Genomic DNA, 21,509 nt, shown 5'->3' with positions numbered 1-21,509 from the left:
CATGCTCAGTACAGCTTCTGTTAATTTGGGCAGAAGAAAGCATGCTGCAACCTGCCTGACTGTGGCACGTGGGTATGACTTTGATTTAGAGTTAGCTTTCATTTGAGTCATTATTGAATTCTTTGTATGTAGACGTAGATTTGGTTGACAGTTGACAATGTGTGCTGGCCAATCATCAGTGTGAACTATACTATGCAAGTTGAAGATGCATTTCTTTTTGTCCTCCCGCTCCAGTGTTCCTTGTCATGCTGTCCAGAAAGTGTCGAAAGCCTGTCCCCTGCTGGAAATAAAGAGTAACAGGTTTGAGGTTAGTGGACTTCAGGCAAATAAATAGAGCCTCATTAAAATGACAGGCCATTATTTTTAATTACTTGCTATTTTCTAACCTATACCTATTTAATAGTTCCTAATGCCATGTTACTGTTATTCTAAATACAAACAAAACTCTCTGCTGGTGTTCTGAAGTTTGCAGTGAGAGGTATATTCACAAATATGCAAAGCTGTGAGGAGCTCAGTGAAAACAGCAGTGCAGGGTCTTTTGCCTCAGTGGCTGCACAGTGACTGATTTAAAAAAATGGAATGGGAAGAGATTCGGCAGCACAAAGCAAAAATTTAAAATAGAACAATGTTCACTTTTCCTAAATCTAATTTGTCTTTCCTTAATGTGAAATTCAGTACTGCAGAATTACAAAGGCTGAATGCAGCTATGTAATGATGTAACCGACAAAGCAATTTCCCTGGCTTTAATTAAGCGAGCTTTAAAGATGCAGTATTTTTCTTTTGCAATATAAATAACATGTCATAGCATAACCTTTTTCAGATAACAATCTTATTATTACGACTGTTATCAGCTGCAATTAACACATATGTAATTGTTTTTATTTGCCCCTAGGCCTAGATCTAGACCATACTACTGTGCTGTTCTTATTCTGGTTGTCAGCATGGTAGATTTTTTCATCCAGTGTGAGGCAGATGCAAAGCGCTGCTGGAGGTGATTTAGTATTCTGATATTCCTCATCTCCACACAGTGCGGTTTGTTTACGCTATCTTGTAAATAACAAATGTATTCTTCAAGCATTTGCATAGAGGTAGAGATAACTCAAATATAATGACAAATATTTAAACTGAATCATATTTGTCTATTATTATATAGATATGAAGTAAAAATAACGTTCCAGTTAAAAGTTTTCTTTGTCAGCTGCATATTCTGCTGTTGATAAATCACAGAAGAGTGCAGGAAAAAAGATAAACTCATGAATGAAAACATTGGTCTCATCACCAAATACACAATAGTGGTACATTCACTAGAGCACAGAGGCAGTGAGGCTGGAAAAACGAAACCAGGGTTTTGATATGGTATTCAGAGATTATGCAAATGAGTTGAGTACACTGGGACCATGTGACCCAAATATGGGGCAGAATAATGATGAACTTAATCATAGGCTGTGGATTCTGACACCTCCAGGAGATTAACACAGTAAAAAATAACCTCAACACAAAAGGAGGAAATGTGTTTGTAAAAAAAAGAAGATTACATAAACAAAGTACTATAAATACATAAGAAAGTAGGTACAGCAGTCTGACATAATTGATGCATTTCTAATTGGACTCGTATCCCACAGCGCCAGTTGGCCAATAGGATTTTTTTTTTTTTACAGGTATACATGATAGAATGTACCTGAATTTTATTTTCATTTATATTTGGAGGAATACAGTACTCATACAAATATGTAATGCCTGAAAGAGTGTAGATCACAGGTGTCAAACATAAGGCCTGGGCGCCAGATCCGGCCCTCCAAGACCTTTAATCTGGCTCTTGGCTGATTTTCAACTTAAATATTTTTATTAAAATATTGGTAATTTTCTGCGGTGCTTAGCATAGCAGCGTCTCCAAAGCCTCTGTACGTGGTCCCTCCCACCAGAGCAGCACAAATGAAGACTTGTCTCTTTCCAAACGCTCTTAAAGGACGATCGTTTTGACAGTTGACCATGATACCCTCATCAGAAAAATGTCAAAACTGAGAAAAGTGGATGCCAAGTGCAGGATTTTCCGAGAAAATTTACTTATTCCTATTTGCATACAAGCTCATGTTAAAATATTGTGTTGAAATTGCATTTTTCTTAAAGTTTCAGGTTCTTCATAATAATATAATATTTTGTAAAAAAGAGTTTATCAATTTAAAAATATTTCTATAATAGATTTGCGTTTCTCTCCACAAATATTTGAACTTATTGTTATTTTTGAGGTATATATGCCATGAGTTTTCTGATCCGGCCCCTTTGGGATCAAAGTAGGTTGGATATGGCCCCCGGACCAAAATGAGTTTGACACCCCTGATGTAGATGAATCAAAGGACACAAATACCCTCTATTTTGTGTTTGGTTCTAATGTTATTTCCTTCTCAAAAACATTCCTGGAGTTGTGTTTTGCTTCATTCACACATGTTTAACACACTCTCAAACAGAAAAGACTCTGTTTCACCTTGTGAGGTCATGTGTCAAGAAGTGATGCTCTGTGCTTTTTCCATACACCTTCACTGAAATAATTTGGGTAATTTCACCAATCTCTACTGAGCAAAAAGTAATAGATAAACAGATTAAAACCTACCACTACATGACATCACAAAGCATTTGAGCCTTGAAGATGTAGATGTAGAAGTAAATGATTACTCAAACATATGTGAATTAAACAAATTGATTTTCATAAATTAACAACATTATAACATGCCCAAGATTAAATTTTGTGTAATATAAGACCTTTAAATAAATAAATACATACCCAATAAATGATGAACAATCAATTACACTGGGGATTTGAAAAAAAAAAGGTCCAGATATGAATAAGATAATTGTCTTTCTTGCTGTAGAAATGTATTATGCATTTGGCACATACAAGGCGTCACAATATGCTGCTTTTGTGTAGATGTAGTAATTATTATGACAAGCCTACATGCTATTACAACATTACATAACCCTTCACCTGCACCTGCAGTTGTTAGAACAGGCAATGACTATTTCAGAGAATTACCCTGTAATGAACATAGTCCTTGTAGAGTACTAGGCTGTTCAAGAAGTGGTGACTCTGAGCTAAAAGAGCATTCTAAATGAATATTCATGATGATGTGTCAGCATTCAGAAGAGACCGGGAATGAAAATACTTAAATTACAATTTGATAAATACTGAGATGAGAACCTTTCAAAATCTGAAAATATTTGGTTCTTATAGATTTCAGTTTTGGTATCGTCTGTTGTGCTCTGTATCCATTGTAGCTGATGCTGCTTAGGCAACTGTAAGATGGGTGAGATGGGATTCATGCTGATTACTGCCTGTTTCCAATCTGTTCCATAAATAGCCACATTGGGGAGAGATGTGGGAGTCAGTGGGGGTCTGAGAGGAAAAACCAAACTCACTCAAAGTAAACACTGCAGGAGACTTCCAGACGGAACAACACACACATTTTACATCATCGTGGGATTTGGTGGAGAAATGAACATAACCTATTTTCAGTGCATTCTACTCAAAATACCATTAGTCAAAACTAAAAGGACAAAGTACAGGAATATGCTATACTTGTTGAAACATATGCAATTATTTCATTGGTTGAAAGTAAGAATAGTAATAGTATAACAAGCATAAAAAGAAAAATGTCAAATCTAAGCCTTAAATTTCAATATAGACCTACACCATTATAAAGTAGGCTACTTCTCTTTTTATGGTGTTATACACCTGCCCAAGTCTTTTGCAAGTGTTGTTTTCTCAAATATTCAACCGTAGCCTTGCATAATATTTACACATCAGTTTCTTCATGTAACAATTACTAATCCCTGTTTGGGGATTTTTTATTTTTTATTTTTTTTGGCTCACACGGACCTGCACTTTACCTGTGCCGCCTGTAGATGTCATCCTTGCAGCAGATCGTCTGGCTTGACTGGTTCTCACACGGTATGAGCTGCACGCGCTTTGTGTCAGGCAAGTCCGAGCACGAGAAAGCCACTGAACACCACTGTCACCAAAAGCACACACCGCTATACGGACCAATGTCAAACGGTGCTCCTTTATTTCTTTATTTATTTTTCTTTCAAGATGTGTTTAAATAGTCTAACATCGTTCATATGGGACCTACGTGCGACTCTCTTTGAGATTCTGAGGGAGGGCTTTGATTGACTCGGAGCAGTAATCATTTGTGTTAAGTGGATATTGTTGTTGTTTGGTATTAAATGTTTGGAGAGCCCCGCTGACCTCTGCCAGGGACAATCAGGGAGAGAGTCAAGCGGCTGGCCCCTCAGCGCTACAGCAGCCAATTTAGCTCCGGGCCCGCCGCTCCGCATTACGGCCTAATTGATTTTCTGTTGAAATCTCAAGGTCTTGATGACATTCCGCACTGAGATTCAGCCGCTCCTCGCGCGTTTCTCTCGGTCCACGCCATTAAGTATGTGTCATAGCCTGTCCTATACTGGTCAGGGTGCACACGTCTTGATCCACTGTGTAACTTTTCTGGTGGCTGGTATCTTTCTGTCAAAAAGCTCTGAAGACTACTATAATGTGACCAGTAACTATCCAGTGTAATATGATGAAGGCAAATTTTTTGGCCTACTATTCAATTCCCACACTGTAAACCCAAATTAGTAATCATTACTAAAACCGCGCGTGGTAAGTGATTGCACTGGGATGTCTAGTTTTTACAATATCAAAAACTAAACAAATCAAGCTCTGTTTACATAAAATCTTCTGTCCAAGATAACCCATTACTAAAGAACTTAAGTTTCTAAAACTAATGTTTACAAGTAATTAACTAACCATTACTTGTGTATTACAGTAATCATTACTTATTTTTATCAGTATGTATTTCTGATATTTATGAGTATTTATTGAATATGTGTATTAATTATAATAATTAGATGCAAATTATACATCATATTATTTTTTTAATAATTGACATAAAATGACAATTTTTTTCTCACAAATTTATTGCAAAAATAGTGCAATAATAACATGCTTAAACCTGAATAAAGTGCAGTCTTCTGTTTGTTCCCTGTAACAGCATTTGCTTTTGTGTTTTACATTTCACAATTCAAACAAGGGGTTATAAGGGTTGTCAGCTTGTCCATAACAATTTCACCCTCAATGATGATTTTCAGGCTTGCTGGGTGAAGATCTGGTGTTGGAAGAGAGACACCTTCAGATTTACTAACAAGATCCCAATGTCCATTTGGCGAAAGGATTCATCACCATCCTAAAGAAAAACAAAAACATTAATGCCAGAAACATAACCATTAGTGAATGAAATTACTGAACTACAACAGACTCAATAAGAATGACAAAACATAAATTGTATGAAATTCAATTTATGCTGACATAACTGATAAATGTTCAAACAAATATTTGAAAATCAATAATAATCTGACTTTAAGATAAATAATATTCATGGAATGGCTGAAGCTCGTAATGTATAGACTACTTGTCAGTTTTGGCATATTCAAATTATACAATAAATGTCACATTCTAAAAGTTTCACATTACAAACAAAATGTACACTTACAAAGCTAGATTTGAAGAATTCGGTGGGACTGTCTCCGAGTAAGTAAGGAAGACCTCTTAGTGTGACTGTCCTTTTTTCAGTAGAATCCAGTGACTGTAAGACAGAAAATGAATACTGTATGATAAATTAAAAGAAATATACAGAGACGCAAACACTTTTGTAAATATACATTTAACCATTAACATGAACTATGTATTTTAATAAAAAACGAATTATCTTTTTATCCATTTTAGATTAACTATGTTATGAACTTATGCTTTTACTGCACATGTATTTTTATCCGGGTTACAAAAGTTTTACCTGTATTTGCTGCAAAAGCTGTGCCAACTGTCACCCACGTTGCCCCTCTTAGCTTTAAAACTTTCAATAAAATGGGTAGTGTGGTTATCAAGGGCAGAATAAAATTCCTGGTGCAGGTCTTTTCCCACAATCCTTTTGAATTCCAGACAAATCTAAAAAAAAAAAAAAAAAAAAAAAAAAAAAAAAGAAAGAAATTAGTGTTCTGTAGTGTCTGAGGTAGTAACCTCTCTTATCACAGCTGAACTCACAGTATTTACAGCTCCACAGCATGTTGGGTAGTCACCTGTAAAACAGAAAATATGTTTTAGTGTTTAATTCCAACCAAAGCTTTTATGCAATTTTGTGGTGATAATCTAAAAACTTGAACTCCAAACTCTCCATTTGCACACACGATTTTAGATATTAGAACAACCATATAGCAAACAACGAAAACGAGTCTCGATTTAAAAAAAGGCGCGGTGCACACGGTGTACGTGAGAAGACACGGCGCCCGTGAGGAGTGCTATGGGTCCATGCGTCGTTAAACCGCCACCCGCCCGAATTTGATTAAAATTGTATTTTTCGTCGCGTCATCCGCCTGAGCCGCGGTTTAGCCGCGGAGTCCGCCCTCCGCGCATCTCTACCGGGCCGGTAAAGATGCCGCTAGTACCGGCTCAGACACCGTTAACTGTTAGCCGCTAACAGAGAACAGCTAATGCTAACAGATGATAGCGAGCGCATCGTGACCACAAGTTAACTTCACGTTAGCCTTATTTGGCTGCAAGCGTCAACCAATGTCACCAACTATTCAGTCTCACGGGAACATAAACCATATTTATTCACTTACCATATGATGATAAAGCAGACTGACGCTGAATTGCAGCCAACAGTCCGAGCAGAAGTCAAATGTGGTTTGGTGCAGTTTGGGAGTGTTCAGGCGCCAAGCCTCTCCCTTCACCGGTAAAAACATACAAGTGTGAGCCGTCTCCACTCAGGGCCATTAGTACAGCAAATACTAGTTTAAAATAGTTTACAATTCACACTTTGTTTAGTAATGGTCCCGCCTTTTGCAAAATATTAAAAAGATTAGTAATATTAGCATGGCTTAATATGTAAAAGAAAATTTGGGTTTACAGTGCAGTTACACTAACAACTGTAAATGTTGCAGTATATGATCCGGAGATTAATTGTTTCAGCTCCACAACTTTACTTGCTACAGGAAGTTTCTAAATTGGCCTGGGACACCTTTGCCTTAAGTATTGGTTGATTGTGTTTGGAGATAAACTCTGATCCATGCTTGTGGAAACTTGAAATCCATTAGTCAATGTCACAGCAGGTCCGACCACGTAAATATTTAATGTGTACCCCGAGAAGAGCCAGCAGGCTGCATCACCAAAAAGGATCAATGGAAATACAACACCTTTAATGCTCCTAATCTGCTCATTCAGATCTTATATTAAGTCAATGGGTTGCTTCTTATTGAATTAAACTACCACTGGAGTCACTTTGGTAATGCAGTTTTAATATCCTGTACACAATGGAGCCTATGGGCATTGTCTTTCACACCTATAGGTATTGTTACAAGGTGAATCTTTGTCATGTACACACCATATGTTTAATCATGCTAGCTTTGCTCTCAGACATCAAGGTGATACTGCCAGGAAGAAACTCTACATTGGAGGACAGGTGAATGGTTTCTAGCTGGAGGAAACTGATTATTTAGTCCTATATTAGATAAGTATTTCCGCAACATAGAGAGCAAAAATAGCTAGAGGACACATATCTACCAGTCTAGCAGTCTGATGACCTTGACACAGTAAATATAACCAACTAAAGTCTGCTGCATGCATGTCTTCTTTTTGTAAATCCCTACTGAAACAATGACAACTGAAAGACATTGTGTTCATAGAGAGTAGCTAGTGGAACTTTTTTAGGTGTCCCCTCCAGCAGTGACGAGATGTCTGGGGTTACTTTTCCTCACTGTGATCCATGACTTTGCCCAAATGTGAATGTTATTGAATGTCAGTGGGAGCATTAGCCATTCAACCACATAGAGTGATTCAGGATAAATGTCCTTTACTACAAAAAAATTGCCTCTTGTGAGCTTTAAGCCATGTTATAATTACCTCCGCCAAGGAGGTTATGTTTTTGCTGGTGTTTGTCTGTTTGTTTGTTTGTTTGTTTGTCTGTTAGCAACATAACTCAAAAAGTTATGGACCGATTTTGATGAAATTTTCAGGATTTGTTGGAAATGTGAAAAGGAAGAACTGATTTCATTTTGGGGATGATCCAGAAGAAATCCTGGATTCTGGATCACTTTGAAATTTTAGTTAACATTGTGGTAAATGGGGCCAAAAATTTTGTTTCTCAATATCTCGGTTAATTATTGACCAAACCCCATGAAATTTGACTCAGAGATGGACAATGGGATCCTCTTTCATATTCCAAAGGCTGATCCGGATCTGATCCAGAAGACTGATTTTATTGCAATTTATATAAAAAATGGGGGTAGTCCTTGGCAGAGGTCTGCGCTCTCTGAGTGCTTTTCTAGTTGAAAATAAAATCCTTGAAAATATACCTAGAGTTGTGTTTTGTTTCATTTACACATGTTTGAGTAACCCTTTACTATTAGTCTGCAAATCTCCAAAGCTCAAAATGCTCCAACTTTGTGATGTAATGAAGCAGTAGTTTTCAAGTTATAAGATACTTATAATCTACATTTACCTTTACTGTGTGTAGAGTTTAAAAACATCCTGTTTTACTACATAAGATTACAAGGTGGAACAGAGTGTTTTTAATTTGAGAGAAGAACATGAGGAAACGGTATAACAGATTCTAAATTAGTGCAATATGGGCCTTTTAAAGGTGAGCGACCACAGATAATCAAAACTTGACATTTGTCTCAATTTAAACATCCTCTGTTTAACCATTTAAAGATATGTTTTAGCACATTTATGTCTAATTGAGTTATTTGGATACTCACCTCTAATACAGTTATTACTGTTTTAACCTGCATTCATTTTGGTGAAAGATTCAGTTTTTTATTTTAATGCTTGAAACTGTCACACTGTTAAAGGCAATGTGAACAGACACCAAAATGAAAAAAAAAAAAATAAAAATTTTAATAAAAAAAAAAAAATTGAGGCTGTAGGGCAGCATGTGAGATAAATAGAAAACTATTATATCTAAAAAAACAAGAGACAGGGCAATAGGATTTTTATTGGAACAACAACAGTAACTCACTTCTGATTTACTTAAAGGCTCTTCAGGTTGAATGGGTTCAGACAGTTTTGACATTGCCACAACTTTGTTTTGTAGATATTTATTTATTTGTTCATTCATTCATTCATTCATTCCATTAGCTTCTTCAGTGTCAAATAAATTGTAAAAGATATGCAAACTTAGAATAGAGAATAAGTCATCAGACCTGTTCCCAGTGCATGCTGGACTCCACCAGGGCTGCCCTTTGTCACCGGTTCTGTTCATTGTATTTATGGATGCAGTTAGAGGGTCCGGGATGGGGACCACAGGATCTCATCTCTGCTGTTTGCAGATGATGTTGTCCTGTTGGCTCCATCAAACCAGGACCTGCAGCATGCCCTGGGGCGGTTTGCAGGTGAGTGTGAAGCGACTGGAATGAAGATCAGCTCCTCCAAATCTGAGACCATGGTTCTTGACCAGAAAAAGGTGGCTTGCTCACTTCGAATGGGTGGAAAGTCCCTGCTTCAAGTGGAGGAGTTCGAGTATCTCGGGGTCTTGTTCACAAGTGAGGGGAGGATAGAGTGTGAGATTGACAGGTGGTTCAGTGCAGTGTTGGCAGTGATGAGGTTGCTGTATCGGACTGTTGTGGTGAAGATGGAGCTGAACCGGTCAATCTGCGTTCCTACTCTCACCTATGGTCATAAGCTTTAGGTAATGACCGAAAGGACAAGATTGCGGATACAAGCAGCTGAAATGAGTTTCCTACGCAGAGTGGCTGGGCGCTCCCTCAGAGATAGAGTGAGGAGCTCAGCCATATGGGAGGAGCTTGGAGTAGAGCCATTGCTCCTCCATATCAAGAGGAGACAGCTGAGGTGACTCAGGCATCTGTTCCAGATGTCTCCCTCGGGAGGTGTTCCGGGCATGTCCCACCAGGAGGAGGCCCCGGGGAAGACCCAGGACACATTGGAGGGACTATGTCTCTCAGCTGCCTTGGGAACGCCTCGGGGTCCCCCTGGAGGAGCTGGAGGAAGTGTCCGTGGTGAAGGAAGTCTGGGAGTCCCTTCTTAAAGCCATTGCCCCCGCAACCCAGCCCTGGATAAGTGGAAGAAAATGGATGGAGTAATATGTCTGTGAGGAAAACTATTTTAAAAAGGATATCTGATCCTCAGAAAGATACTGTTAGATGTTTTAGTTAATTTTCTTCTTCTAAAGAAATGATGGATACCTATGCCACATGAAGTGCGACATCACTGTAATAAAACCCCTCTGGTCTGTTGCTGTTGGGTTCACCTTGTCATAACATGTGCTGTTTTGGTCTTCAGTACCCTGCAACTCTTGGAATTAGAATTATGAAACCATTTTAATTAAAGATGCACTATGTAACTTTTCTGTTGAGGAGTCTGCCACATGCTTTTCTTCATAAAGAGTTTACTTTTGCTGGAATCCATAATATGGCATTCAATGTATCTATCTTGCATTATTCCCTTTGCATTTAGATTACAAATACATATCACTTGGAAAACATGCTTTCTACTTTCAACTCACCACAAATCTGACCTGTAATTTAGCCAGGTGCCAGCTGCTTACACGGAGATAAATAGATTTAATGCCACACTGTAGAAAGTTTAGACAACGCAATAATATCGCCCAAGCAGGTGGTGTAGTCAACAGTATAATTTATACTGAATCAACTGCAATTAAATTATAAAAATAAATACGACAAAAATCCAGCAACATGTACAATGGTTTTATGGAAAACATAATACATCAATATAAATGCAGTATTACTGATAGTAGTGGTAGTGTTATTTGTTGTATTCATTGAAGCACTGATTTTGAGAACCACCATGCTTTGTGTCGCTCCTCCATCGTGATAAATGACATGCGCTAAATGTTAAAAAGACAGCTTCCATCGTGGCTTATCTCCCCCCTGCAGCCTGTGCTCTGCTGACAATTCTCCATTTAAAACGCTCAGTATCTGACCTTCGCCAAATCCCGGTGCCTGGGTCTACGCTCTGTGAGAAGTGGTAGTGTTACTTCTGTCGGCTTCTCCTGAGGATTATCTGTCAGATTAACAGCCTTGTCTCAATATCTCAGAACAGGTGAGGGGGCTTCGGTCTGTATCCCAAAGAGCACATTTCATGAGGTGTTATATGCTCCATGTTTCTGCTTTTAATGGTCTGACTCCAACTAGATGTAATGTATTTGTTTTTACCTAATCATCTGGTATCTATAGTTTATATCAAGACACAAATGGCAAATGGGTAGATGGAGTTCAAATTTAAACTTTGAAATGTTAAATCCACCCTCAAATCTAAATATATACATATACATATACATATACACTGTATAGTTCCTCAGACCAATACCCTCATCTTGAAAATGGTTTCTGTATGGTAACTGTTGATTAAAAAAATGTCCAGGTGACTACAATATTCAGTCAAATTGCTAAGGTACATTATAATACTGGAGGCATGTATCTTTGAAGCCCTGAACATGCCAGAGTAAACCTTGCAAATCAGATAAAAACAGTCACAGGTTCTGACATCAATGTTATTTAAGATATAGTATTCCATGTATCTTATTCACAGAATCATTTCCAATTCTGCTGCATGGCCAAAGCCGATATGGTCCGTCTGGCAGCTCTTTCATGGCTAAAAGTCATGTCATTTAAAGATGGGAGCAGACTGTGTGTCCTGACAGAGGCACAGGGCAGAGTATGCAGTGGCTGCAGTGTCAGCTCTGCAGTGTCCAAGGAGATGGAGAAATGGATCCTGCCTCCCATGGGCCCCTCTGTCCTTTCCACCTTTTGTCAAAAAAATCCTTCAAAAAGCATGAAAGAATCTAAAGAAACCAGGGTTCAACAGTTTATGTGTGGGTTTCAAAAGCAAAAGAGAATAGATGGGAAGAAATTAGAATCAAAAAATTGTTCAACTGTTACTTTTAATCACACGTAGCATTTTCTTTGTCTCATTTGTATCAGAATGGGTTTAGTTTGACTTTATATATTTTTTATAAGAGGAGAAGATCCTAATCCAAAGAAGTACAAAAAAAAAGTTTCTTTCAAACATTTAGAAGACTACCTTTTGGTACAAAGAAATACTGGAGTCAAAGGTTGAATGTGGGCACTAACTATAATATGCCACGTGGGCTGTGAAGAAAATGATTTTTGAGTGGGTTTGGTTGCATATTTGGACCTCTGCTCAGCCACAGCCAAAAAACATCTTATCTATAAACACAAGCAGCTCAGATAAAAAGTGCCTTTAGGACCTTTAGAAATCCAGCAATAACCAAATTAAATTAAAAACTGTCTTAGAGCGTTTTGCTGACAATAACAATGTGTACTTCCTTTCCTCACGTCCTTCTGCACTTCTTTTTCTAATAAGCTGTTTCCAAGAGGGACATCAAAGCTGGTCAGTACAGCCAGCATCCTAGAGCTGCAGGGGCTTTAATCTCATTACAGAGAGTGGGGACACCCTTATGTTTTCAGATTATTCAAATAGAGGACACAGTTGACACCAAATATGGAAATGTGTGATAATCCAGGATGATGTCAATTGTATTATGAAAGTATTTTTGCTGTTTTGCACCAAAGGTTTATGGCAGGAAAAACAAAAACAAAAAACAAACAAACAAACAAACAAACAAACACAAAACAACTATTTTGACTTTTTAGAATGTGTAAGTGCAAACTGTGTCTGCCCACATTTGATATTGGATAACTTAATAAGAAAGATCAGGGACATATTTTAATCCAGAATGAATATGCTCCGATCACCACAGGCACCACTGCAATGTCCACCACCACGGCTCTGCTCTGTTTCTTATCCACCACCACTATGTCTGGTTGGTTCGCCATCACCATCCTGTCAGTCTGTATCTGGAAGTCCAACAGGATCTTGGCTCGGTTGTTCTCCACAACCTTTGGAGGTGTTTCCCACATTGATCCTGGGGTCTCCAGCCCGTACTCTGCACAGATGTTTTTGTACACTATGCCTTGGTCATGTCACTCCATGTATGCTTTCTCTGCCAACATCTTACACCCTGCAGTTATGTGCTGGACTTTCTCAGGAGCGTCTTTGCACAGCCTACACTGTGGGTTTGTCTGGTAGATCTGGGCCTCTATTGTTTGCAAGCGCAGGGCCTGCTCCTGTACATATTATATATATATATATATATATATATATAAAACTCTGGTCCCGACACATGTTGATGCAATAAGATTTGTTTTTCAGTGACACTTGAGAAACAAAGGAGCTCATAGGTCACTTGTCATTTACAAAGAAAATCACACCTCACCTCATATTAAGAGTGTATTGTTTTTCTCATTGATTCTACAGAAAGCTGTGTTGTTTTTCCATCCCCTGTGATATTTTTTCTCTTTGTTTTTGTCTCATAAGTAGTTTTTTTTTTTTTTTTTTGGATACAAATGGACCATGTGTGTCGTTAATAGGCTAATCCACCTTTCAGTCAGGCCTATCTGAAAACCCCTCCTTGAACCGTCACCTTATCGTGGTGGAGGGGTTTGAGTGCCCGAATGATCCTGGGAGCTATGTTGTAGGGGGCTTCATGCCCCTGGTAGGGTCACCTAAGGCAAACAGGTCCGGGGGGACGGGTCAGATGAAGAATGGTTCAGAAGCCCCACATGATGAGTTCCAATCAGTTACGTCGCCCAGAATGGCGTCACCAGGGCTCCACCCTGGAGCCAGGCCTGGGGTGGGTGCTCGAAGGCGAGCGTCTGGTGGCCGGGCCTTCCCCCACAAGGCCCGGCCGGGCACAGCCCGAATGAGCGACGTGGGGCCGTCCTTCCGTGGACCCACCACCTGCGGGAGGAGACATATGGGGCCGCTGCAAAGTGATCGAAGGGCGAAAAGGCGAAACTCTCGATTTACCAGTCGGTCTTCCTACTTTCACCTATGGTCATGAGCTCTGGGTAATGACCGAAAGGACAAGATTGCGGATACAAGCGCTCAAAATTAGTTTCCTTCGCAGGGTGGCTGGGCGCTCCCTTAGAGATAGGGTGAGGAGCTCAGTCACACGGGAGGAGCTCGGAGTAGAGCCGCTGCTCCTCCACGTTGAGAGGAGCCAGTTGAGGTGGCTCAGGCATCTGTTCCGGATGCCTCTTGGGCACCTCCCTCGGGAGGTGTTCCGGGCATGTCCCACTGGGAGGAGGCCCCGGGGAAGACCCAGGACACGCTGGAGGGACTATGTCTCTCGGCTGGCCTGGGAACGCCTCGGGGTTCCCCCGGAGGAGCTGGAGGACGTGTCTGGGGTGAAGGATGTCTGGGAGTCCTAGACTGCTGCTCCCGCAACCTGGCCCCGAATAAGTGGGAGAAAATGGATGGATGGATGGACTGTCTGAAAATAGGGAGATTCAACATTTTTCATTTTGGTATTTCTTTTTCTAATGGATACGAGACCACCAATCTGTGCCAACTCCGCCTCTGACCACCACCAATCACTCACAATCATTCAAATGTAGACAGGGTGGGTAAAATGTTTTGCCCAAGAATGCACAGTTAAAGTAACCCCGAGGAGTCATTTCTATTAACAAAAGCAAAAGCACTAAACTACAATATGTATCTTTTGTATTTCAAGCACCAGCATTAGTGATTCAGTCTTCATTTGGTTGTTAGTGAAGGGGATGGTTTTGACATGGGATGGATTAGCAAAACTGCATTGTGTGCTGTTGTACTCATGTACAATACAACTAATCATGAAGATATTCTGGGGGTGTATGATCCAGGTCATTGGAGAGAGGCTGGGGATAATTGATGTGTGAAGACTCAAGAGAAGAAAAGAAATGACTTGTGTGTTTTTGGGAAATAACAATTCCACTGAGGACATATAGGAAAGACTCAGCTCTGATTTTAATAGACTACTGTATATCACATGGGGATTTGGACTGCACCACTGCATTCAAAAATACATCGTCCAGGGACCCATAGGTTAATGTCCCTCTTGTGAATCCAGTGTAAAGATATTGATCTCAGACACTTAAACATCAATAATGTCACTGTAGCTCAATGAAAAACTCCTCTAATAATCTCACATAATATGGTGCTGAGTGTCTGGCCCCTGTAGTGATGGATAGGCTGTCCTGGTGAGGAGGGCTGAGGCATGTTCCTCTGTGAAGAGCTGTGGACATGTAGGGTCCCAAAGGTCAACGGCACATGATTTATCAAAGAGACCAGGGACTTGTCTGCGTTAATGGATCACTGACACTCAATTTCACAGTATCAGAGCTGCTTTTATTTATGAATGCAATTACTTGACAACACTGTGGTCAGTCCCAGCCACATGTATTGTGCAGTTTGTTAAAATGTGTGATTTTTTTTTATATTTAGGTTTGGTTTTATGGAAAAAGACAAAACAACAACAACAAAGTCAGCTACAAAATATAAGATACTTAAAAAGTGCACTATGTAAATTTTCTGGTAGAGGGTCTGCTACCCACTTATCTAACCTGGTACACTGTACAACAATATGGCATTAAATTTATCTCCTACAATAGAAAACTTATATTTCAGATCTGTGGAGAGGCAACCCTCCTCACTCTGAGAAAGAATGTTTTTCCAGGTATTTTTGTGAAATACTAAACTACTAAATGCAAGATATATACAAGGTAAGTTTAATGCCTTACTGTGGAACATTTCATGCAAAACAATAACATCTTCATGGTTATAAGCAGCCCCTCCTTGAACTGTCACCTTATCGTGGTGGAGGGGTTTGAGTGCCCGAATGATCCCGGGAGCTATATTGTCGGGGGCTTCATGCCCCTGGTAGGGTCACCCAAGGCAAACAGGTCCGGGGGGACGGGTCAGACGAAGAACGGTTCAGAAGTCCTTTACTATGATGATGTCCACTCAGAGGGCAACGGCGTCGCCCGGATTGGCGTCACCGGGGCCTCACCCTGGAGCCAGGCCTGGGGTGGGTGCTGGTCAGGGAGAGCCTGGTGGCCGGGCCTTCCCCCACGGGGCCCAGCCGGGCTTAGCCCAAAGGAGCGACGTGGGGCCGTCCTCACGTGGGCCCACCACCCGCGGGAGGATCCATATGGGGCCGGTGCAGAGAGATCTAGGCAGCAGTCGACGGTGGGGGCCTCGGCGACTGGATCTCCGGACATGGAGACTAACTCTGGGGACATGGAATGTCACCTCGCTGGGGGGGAAGGAGCCTGAGCTTGTGCGGAAGGTTGAGTGTTACCGACTAGATATAGTCGGCCTCACCTCCACGCACAGTTTGGGCTCTGGAACCCAACTCCTTGAGAGGGGCTGGACTCTCCATTTCTCTGGCGTTGGTCGCGGGGAGCGGCGGCGGGCTGGTATGGGCCTGCTCATTGCCCCACAGCTCAGCCGCTGTGTGCTGGAGTTCACCCCGGTGAACAAGAGGGTCACGTCCCTGCGCCTTCGGGTCGGGGACAGGTCTCTAACTGTGGTGTCGGCCTACGGGCCGAACAGCAGTGCAGAGTACCTGGCCTTCTTGGAGTCCCTGGGAGAGGTACTAGACAGTGCACCGACCGGGGACTCTGTTGTTCTACTGGGGGACTTCAACGCCCACGTGGGCAACGACAGTGACACTTGGAGAGGGGTGATTGGGAGGAATGGCCTCCCCGATCTGAACCCGAGCGGTGTTTTGTTATTGGACTTCTGTGCTAGTCACAGTTTGTCCATAACGAACACCGTGTTCGAGCACAAGGGTGTCCATAAGTGCACGTGGCACCAGGACACCCTAGGCCGGAGGTCGTTGATCGACTTTGTAGTTGTGTCATCTGACCTCCGGCCGCGTGTCTTGGACACTCGGGTGAAGAGAGGGGCTGAGCTGTCAACTGATCACCACCTGGTTGTGAGTTGGGTTCGCTGGCGGAGGGGGAAGCCGGAAAGACCTGGCAGGCCCAAGTGTGTAGTGAGGGTCTGTTGGGAACATCTGGCGGAGCCCTCTGTCAGAAGGACTTGCAACTCGCACCTCCGGGAGGACTTCTCCCGGATTCCGGGGGAGGCTGGAGATATGGAGTCTGAGTGGGCTTCATTCTCAGCCTCTATTGTCGATGCAGCTGCTCGGAGCTGTGGGCGTAAGGTCTGTGGTGCTTGTCGCAGCGGCAATCCCCGAACCCGGTGGTGGACACCGGAAGTAAGGGATGCTGTTAAGCTGAAGAAGGAGTCCTATCGGGCCTTGCTGGCTCGGGGGAACTCCTGAAGCAGCTGAAGGGTACCAGCGGGCCAAGCGTGCTGCAGCCCGTGTGGTCGTGGAGGCAAAAACTCGGAGCTGGGAGGAGTTCGAGGAGGCCATGGAGGAGGACTATCGGACGGTTTACAGTGCGGGGGGAGAGCTGTTGACCTCGACCGGGGATGTTGTCTGGCGGTGGAAGGAATACTTTGAGGATCTCCTCAATCCCACCGTCACGTCTTCCGAGGAGGAGGCCGAGGCTGGGGACTCGGAGGCGGACTTATCCATCACCCTGGCTGAAGTCACTGAGGTGGTTGGCAAGCTCCTTGGTGGCAAGGCTCCGGGGGTGGATGAGATCTGTCCTGAGTACCTTACGTCTCTGGATGTTGCAGGGCTGTTTTGGCTGACACGCCTCTTCAACATCGCGTGGCGGTCGGGGACAGTACCCTTGGACTGGCAAACCGGGGTGGTGGTCCCTCTGTATAAGAAGGGGGTGTGTTCCAACTATAGGGGGATCACACTCCTCAGCCTTCCCGGTAAGGTCTATTCCAGGGTACTGGAGAGGAGAATCCGGCCAATAGTCGAACCCTGGATGCAGGAGGAGCAGTGTGATTGACCGGTTCTGTTCATTGTGTTTATGGACAGAATTTCTAGGCACAGTCAGGGGCTGGAGGGGGTCCGGTTTGGGGACCACAGGCTTTCATCCCTGCTGTTTGCGGACGATGTTGTCCTGTTGGCTTCATCGAACCAGGACCTGCAATGTGCACTGGGGCGGTTTGCAGCCGAGTATGAAGCGGCTGGGATGAAGATCAGCTCTTCTAAGTCTGAGGCCATGGTTCTCGACCGGAAAAAGGTGGCTTGCCCTCTCCAGGTGGGTGGAGAGTCCCTGCCTCAAGTGGAGGAGTTCAAGTATCTCGGGGTCTTGTTCACGAGTGAGGGAAGGACGGAACGTGAGATTGACAGGCGGATCAGTGCAGCTTCGGCAGTGATGCGGTCGCTGTATCGGACCATTGTGGTGAAGAGGCAGCTGAGCCGAAAGCGCCCTTAGAGATAGGGTGAGGAGCTCAGTCACACGGGAGGAGCTCGGAGTAGAGCCGCTGCTCCTCCACGTCGAGAGGAGCCAGTTGAGGTGGCTCGGGCATCTGTTCCGGATGCCTCCTGGGCGCCTCCTTCGGGAGGTGTTCTGGGCATGTCCCACTGGGAGGAGGCCCCGGGGAAGACCCAGGACACGCTGGAGGGACTATGTCTCTCGGTTGGCCTGGGAACGCCTCGGGGTCCCCCCGGAGGAGCTAGAGGACGTGTCTGGGGTGAAGGAAGTCTGGGAGTCCCTGCTTAGGCTGCTACCCCCGCGACCCTGCCCCGAATAAGCGGACGAAAATGGATGGATGGATGGTTATAAGCAGCATCCAAATTAAAAATTACATTGTAACTAATAATAACCTGCAGCAGATATTGTGTTCCTGGGACCTGCACTAACTGCCCTGAGGATCTCAAGTGCTTGAAGAAAGGAAATGCCAGATCGTGCCAGGTCAATGTACTGAAACAGGCCTCTCTCAGAGCGACCTGCCCCAGGTCATCCTTGACCCCATGGCAAGGGACAGGTGGCTGTTCTCCACAACAGTGTGCAGCTAAACACCACATTGAAGCTTTGAAACTCTGCCTCTCAAGGATTCACCAACACAACACATTTCAGATACATGTAAATGTACTTTCTCTCCTGCCCATCATGTACCGTTAAAAAATATGATTTTGGCCCAGCAACCTGACAGGACAGTATAGTGAAATAGTGAAATGGAGTGAAGAGTGGAAGGAGACATTCAGCCAATAAATAGTCAAAGCCCAAAAAAGAGTATCTTACCACCACTGAGTGTGGAGTGAATGAGTAATGGGTGTCTTCACATGCTCTATATAAATGCAAATGATTAATTAATCAATTAATCAGACACACTCCAAACATCCAAACTCTAGAGACTGACACTGGGAAATAGGGGCCTTGTCTCAACATCCAGGTAAATGAAAAACAAAGAGTAGACATAATATTAGTCAATGTAAAACATTTTGAAAACATTCTACCTAGCACGGGGCAGTCTAAAATAGCTATATAGAGAATACAGATCCTACCCTACAAGTTAAAGTTTGATTATTGACCACCCTGCCTCTAACGTATTATAATATCTCTCTCTTCAGGTGCTGCTGTGTTGGTAATTTGACTGTACTGGCAAATCCAGGTTATTTTCAAATGGTCAGCACTAACCACTCATGTTGCTTTTTTCTGGCACTTGCTAACCCTTTGGGGTGTGTCTGTGTGAATTTTGTTTACAGTTTAACAGTAGGCATTTCTTTCTCCACCTCCTCCTCCTCACAGTGGATGGGTGCTTGTGTCTATGTCCAGAGCGTGCCCTGTTTTTCCACTGGTCTGAGGGTGGTGAGATGTGGCTGCCAAAAGGAGGTCGTGGATGCACTTGGCAGCATGTCTCAGGCCGTAGTCCAACGTACACAGTGCACCTGTCACACACACAGTACAGTACAACCCTCTGTGTCTGTACCTACACAGGCCGAGGAAGGGGATTATTACTGAAAAAGTTTATTTTATATGGATATTCTACCTTCAAGCAGTGGTTCTGTTTGGTGTCACATTTAGAGCAGTAGGGTATGCATTTATTAATAAATAAATGTGAAATAAACACAGTAAACAAAACAAAGTGCGGGAATATTTTTACAGTTTTAAAATGACAACAGTGTGTGCATGACCCATAAAGCTGTCCTCAGCTCTCAGTCAGTGTTATGTTATTTTCCTTGTGGCTACGCTTTATTTACTCCAGACCTCCACCTGGCAATTAAAATGGGTAAACTTGGCAAACACTGATTACTGTAATTACAGAAGAGACACAGCAACATTGTAACACTGAAATATATTCAATTTACTTTAAGATGCCTGATGATGTTTTTGTATAAGGAAAATATACACTATACTATACTGGTTTGAAGAAGTTTAGTTCAGGACGCTGGATACAACCCTACCCTGCAGCTATAGTGAAAAAGGAGGTTAAGAATTTAAAAAGTTTTGTTCTAAAAATATTTACTTGTTGTGTGATCACTAAATGTAATTCCCAGCAGTGGAATTACAGGCTTCTTCTACTGGTGACATGCTGCTGGCCCTCTGTGTCCTGGAAACAAAAAAGTTTGATATGAATATGACACTTGTTCGATCAGCTGACAGTGTGATTTGTGCTCCTTTTTGTAACTTGTGCAAGTTGTCATCAGTGTGGAGCTTTTAGGCTCTATGGGATAAAAATAACTAGAGTGATCCACAAAAGCGCAGTATGTGCCAAGCGCAGTGCCTCCTGCTAACACGGGCACGGGCACCTGCTCGTCCCCTCCGTTTGCGAGTGTGTGTCGCTCAGCAACCAGCATTCCCCCTGTCACAGTCGTTAAAAGCTTTAGCATCATTCTGACACACCACATCTGAGGCTAAATACAGCTGTCAAAATATATGATAAGTGGAAAGGCATATCATCTTGTCTTTTTCTGTCTCTTCCTTTTGGGTGTGATGAATGCTACAGAAGAGATTTTGTGTTCTTCAGGAACAAGGCCTGATGTCAAAGAGGATAACACATTAACTGACAACAATAATCAATCCAGAGAGAATTTCAGAGATTTTTATTGCTGAAACACTGGTTGTAATGTTACATGCTGCAATGTAACATATACAAATTGCATTATATTATATTTTATTAATGTTTTAGTTTTTTCTGGTATATCAGAGTGCTTTTCTGTATGTGTAGAAAAGCAGTATGTATTTCATTTATTTATTTTTAAATAAATAATCAAGCAAAAGTCCATGTTAGTATATGTGGCTGTTTGGTTTTGCTGCTTAAAAGTGTAGTTGTGGAGTGACACAGAAGCATAAGTAATCTTTAGTTTTCTTTGAGGTTTTTCTCTGAGATGGGCATGTGCTATGATCCTCCATGCTCAACAGACCATCATCTCCTCATTTTACACTCATTATTTTACTTGTGTAATGTGGGACCTTTAATAATCTCCAGACCCCCTTCACCAGGAAACAGCCAATGACTTCATTTTACAGTCTTTCTTTGTGTTGCTAGGTCAGTAATATTATAATATATAAATGATTTTTAACGGCTATGTCACTCATTAATCAAACCATCAGATAATAGTTGCACATACAGTGCAGACATTGTCCTTCTAATAAGTTAATAATTAACCTTGCGTCCTCCCTTGTGTGTGCCTACATCCTGGTGTCTGATTGTATTGGGAGTCTTTTATAGACATAAAAAAAGATAAAATGCAATCAATATAGACACT

The 21,509-nt window shown here is 42.1% G+C and overlaps 1 long non-coding RNA gene across 1 annotated transcript; it reads right to left on the bottom strand.

Moving 5' to 3' along the window:
• Positions 1–4,944: 4,944 nt before the first annotated feature.
• Positions 4,945–6,772, bottom strand: LOC110161899 (uncharacterized). Its single transcript, XR_002318811.2, has 5 exons — positions 6,667–6,772; positions 6,089–6,123; positions 5,841–5,992; positions 5,541–5,633; positions 4,945–5,234 (listed from the first exon to the last, which is right to left on the bottom strand). It is a non-coding gene; the product is annotated as an uncharacterized LOC110161899 (long non-coding RNA).
• Positions 6,773–21,509: the final 14,737 nt, after the last annotated feature.

Source organism: Boleophthalmus pectinirostris, unplaced genomic scaffold, assembly GCF_026225935.1.
Source record: "Boleophthalmus pectinirostris isolate CB_2022bp ecotype Guang Dong unplaced genomic scaffold, ASM2622593v1 HiC_scaffold_18, whole genome shotgun sequence".
NCBI lineage: Eukaryota > Metazoa > Chordata > Actinopteri > Gobiiformes > Gobiidae > Boleophthalmus > Boleophthalmus pectinirostris.
Note: the sequence above shows the minus strand (reverse complement) of the source record. Positions and strands in the feature narration are given on the sequence as shown.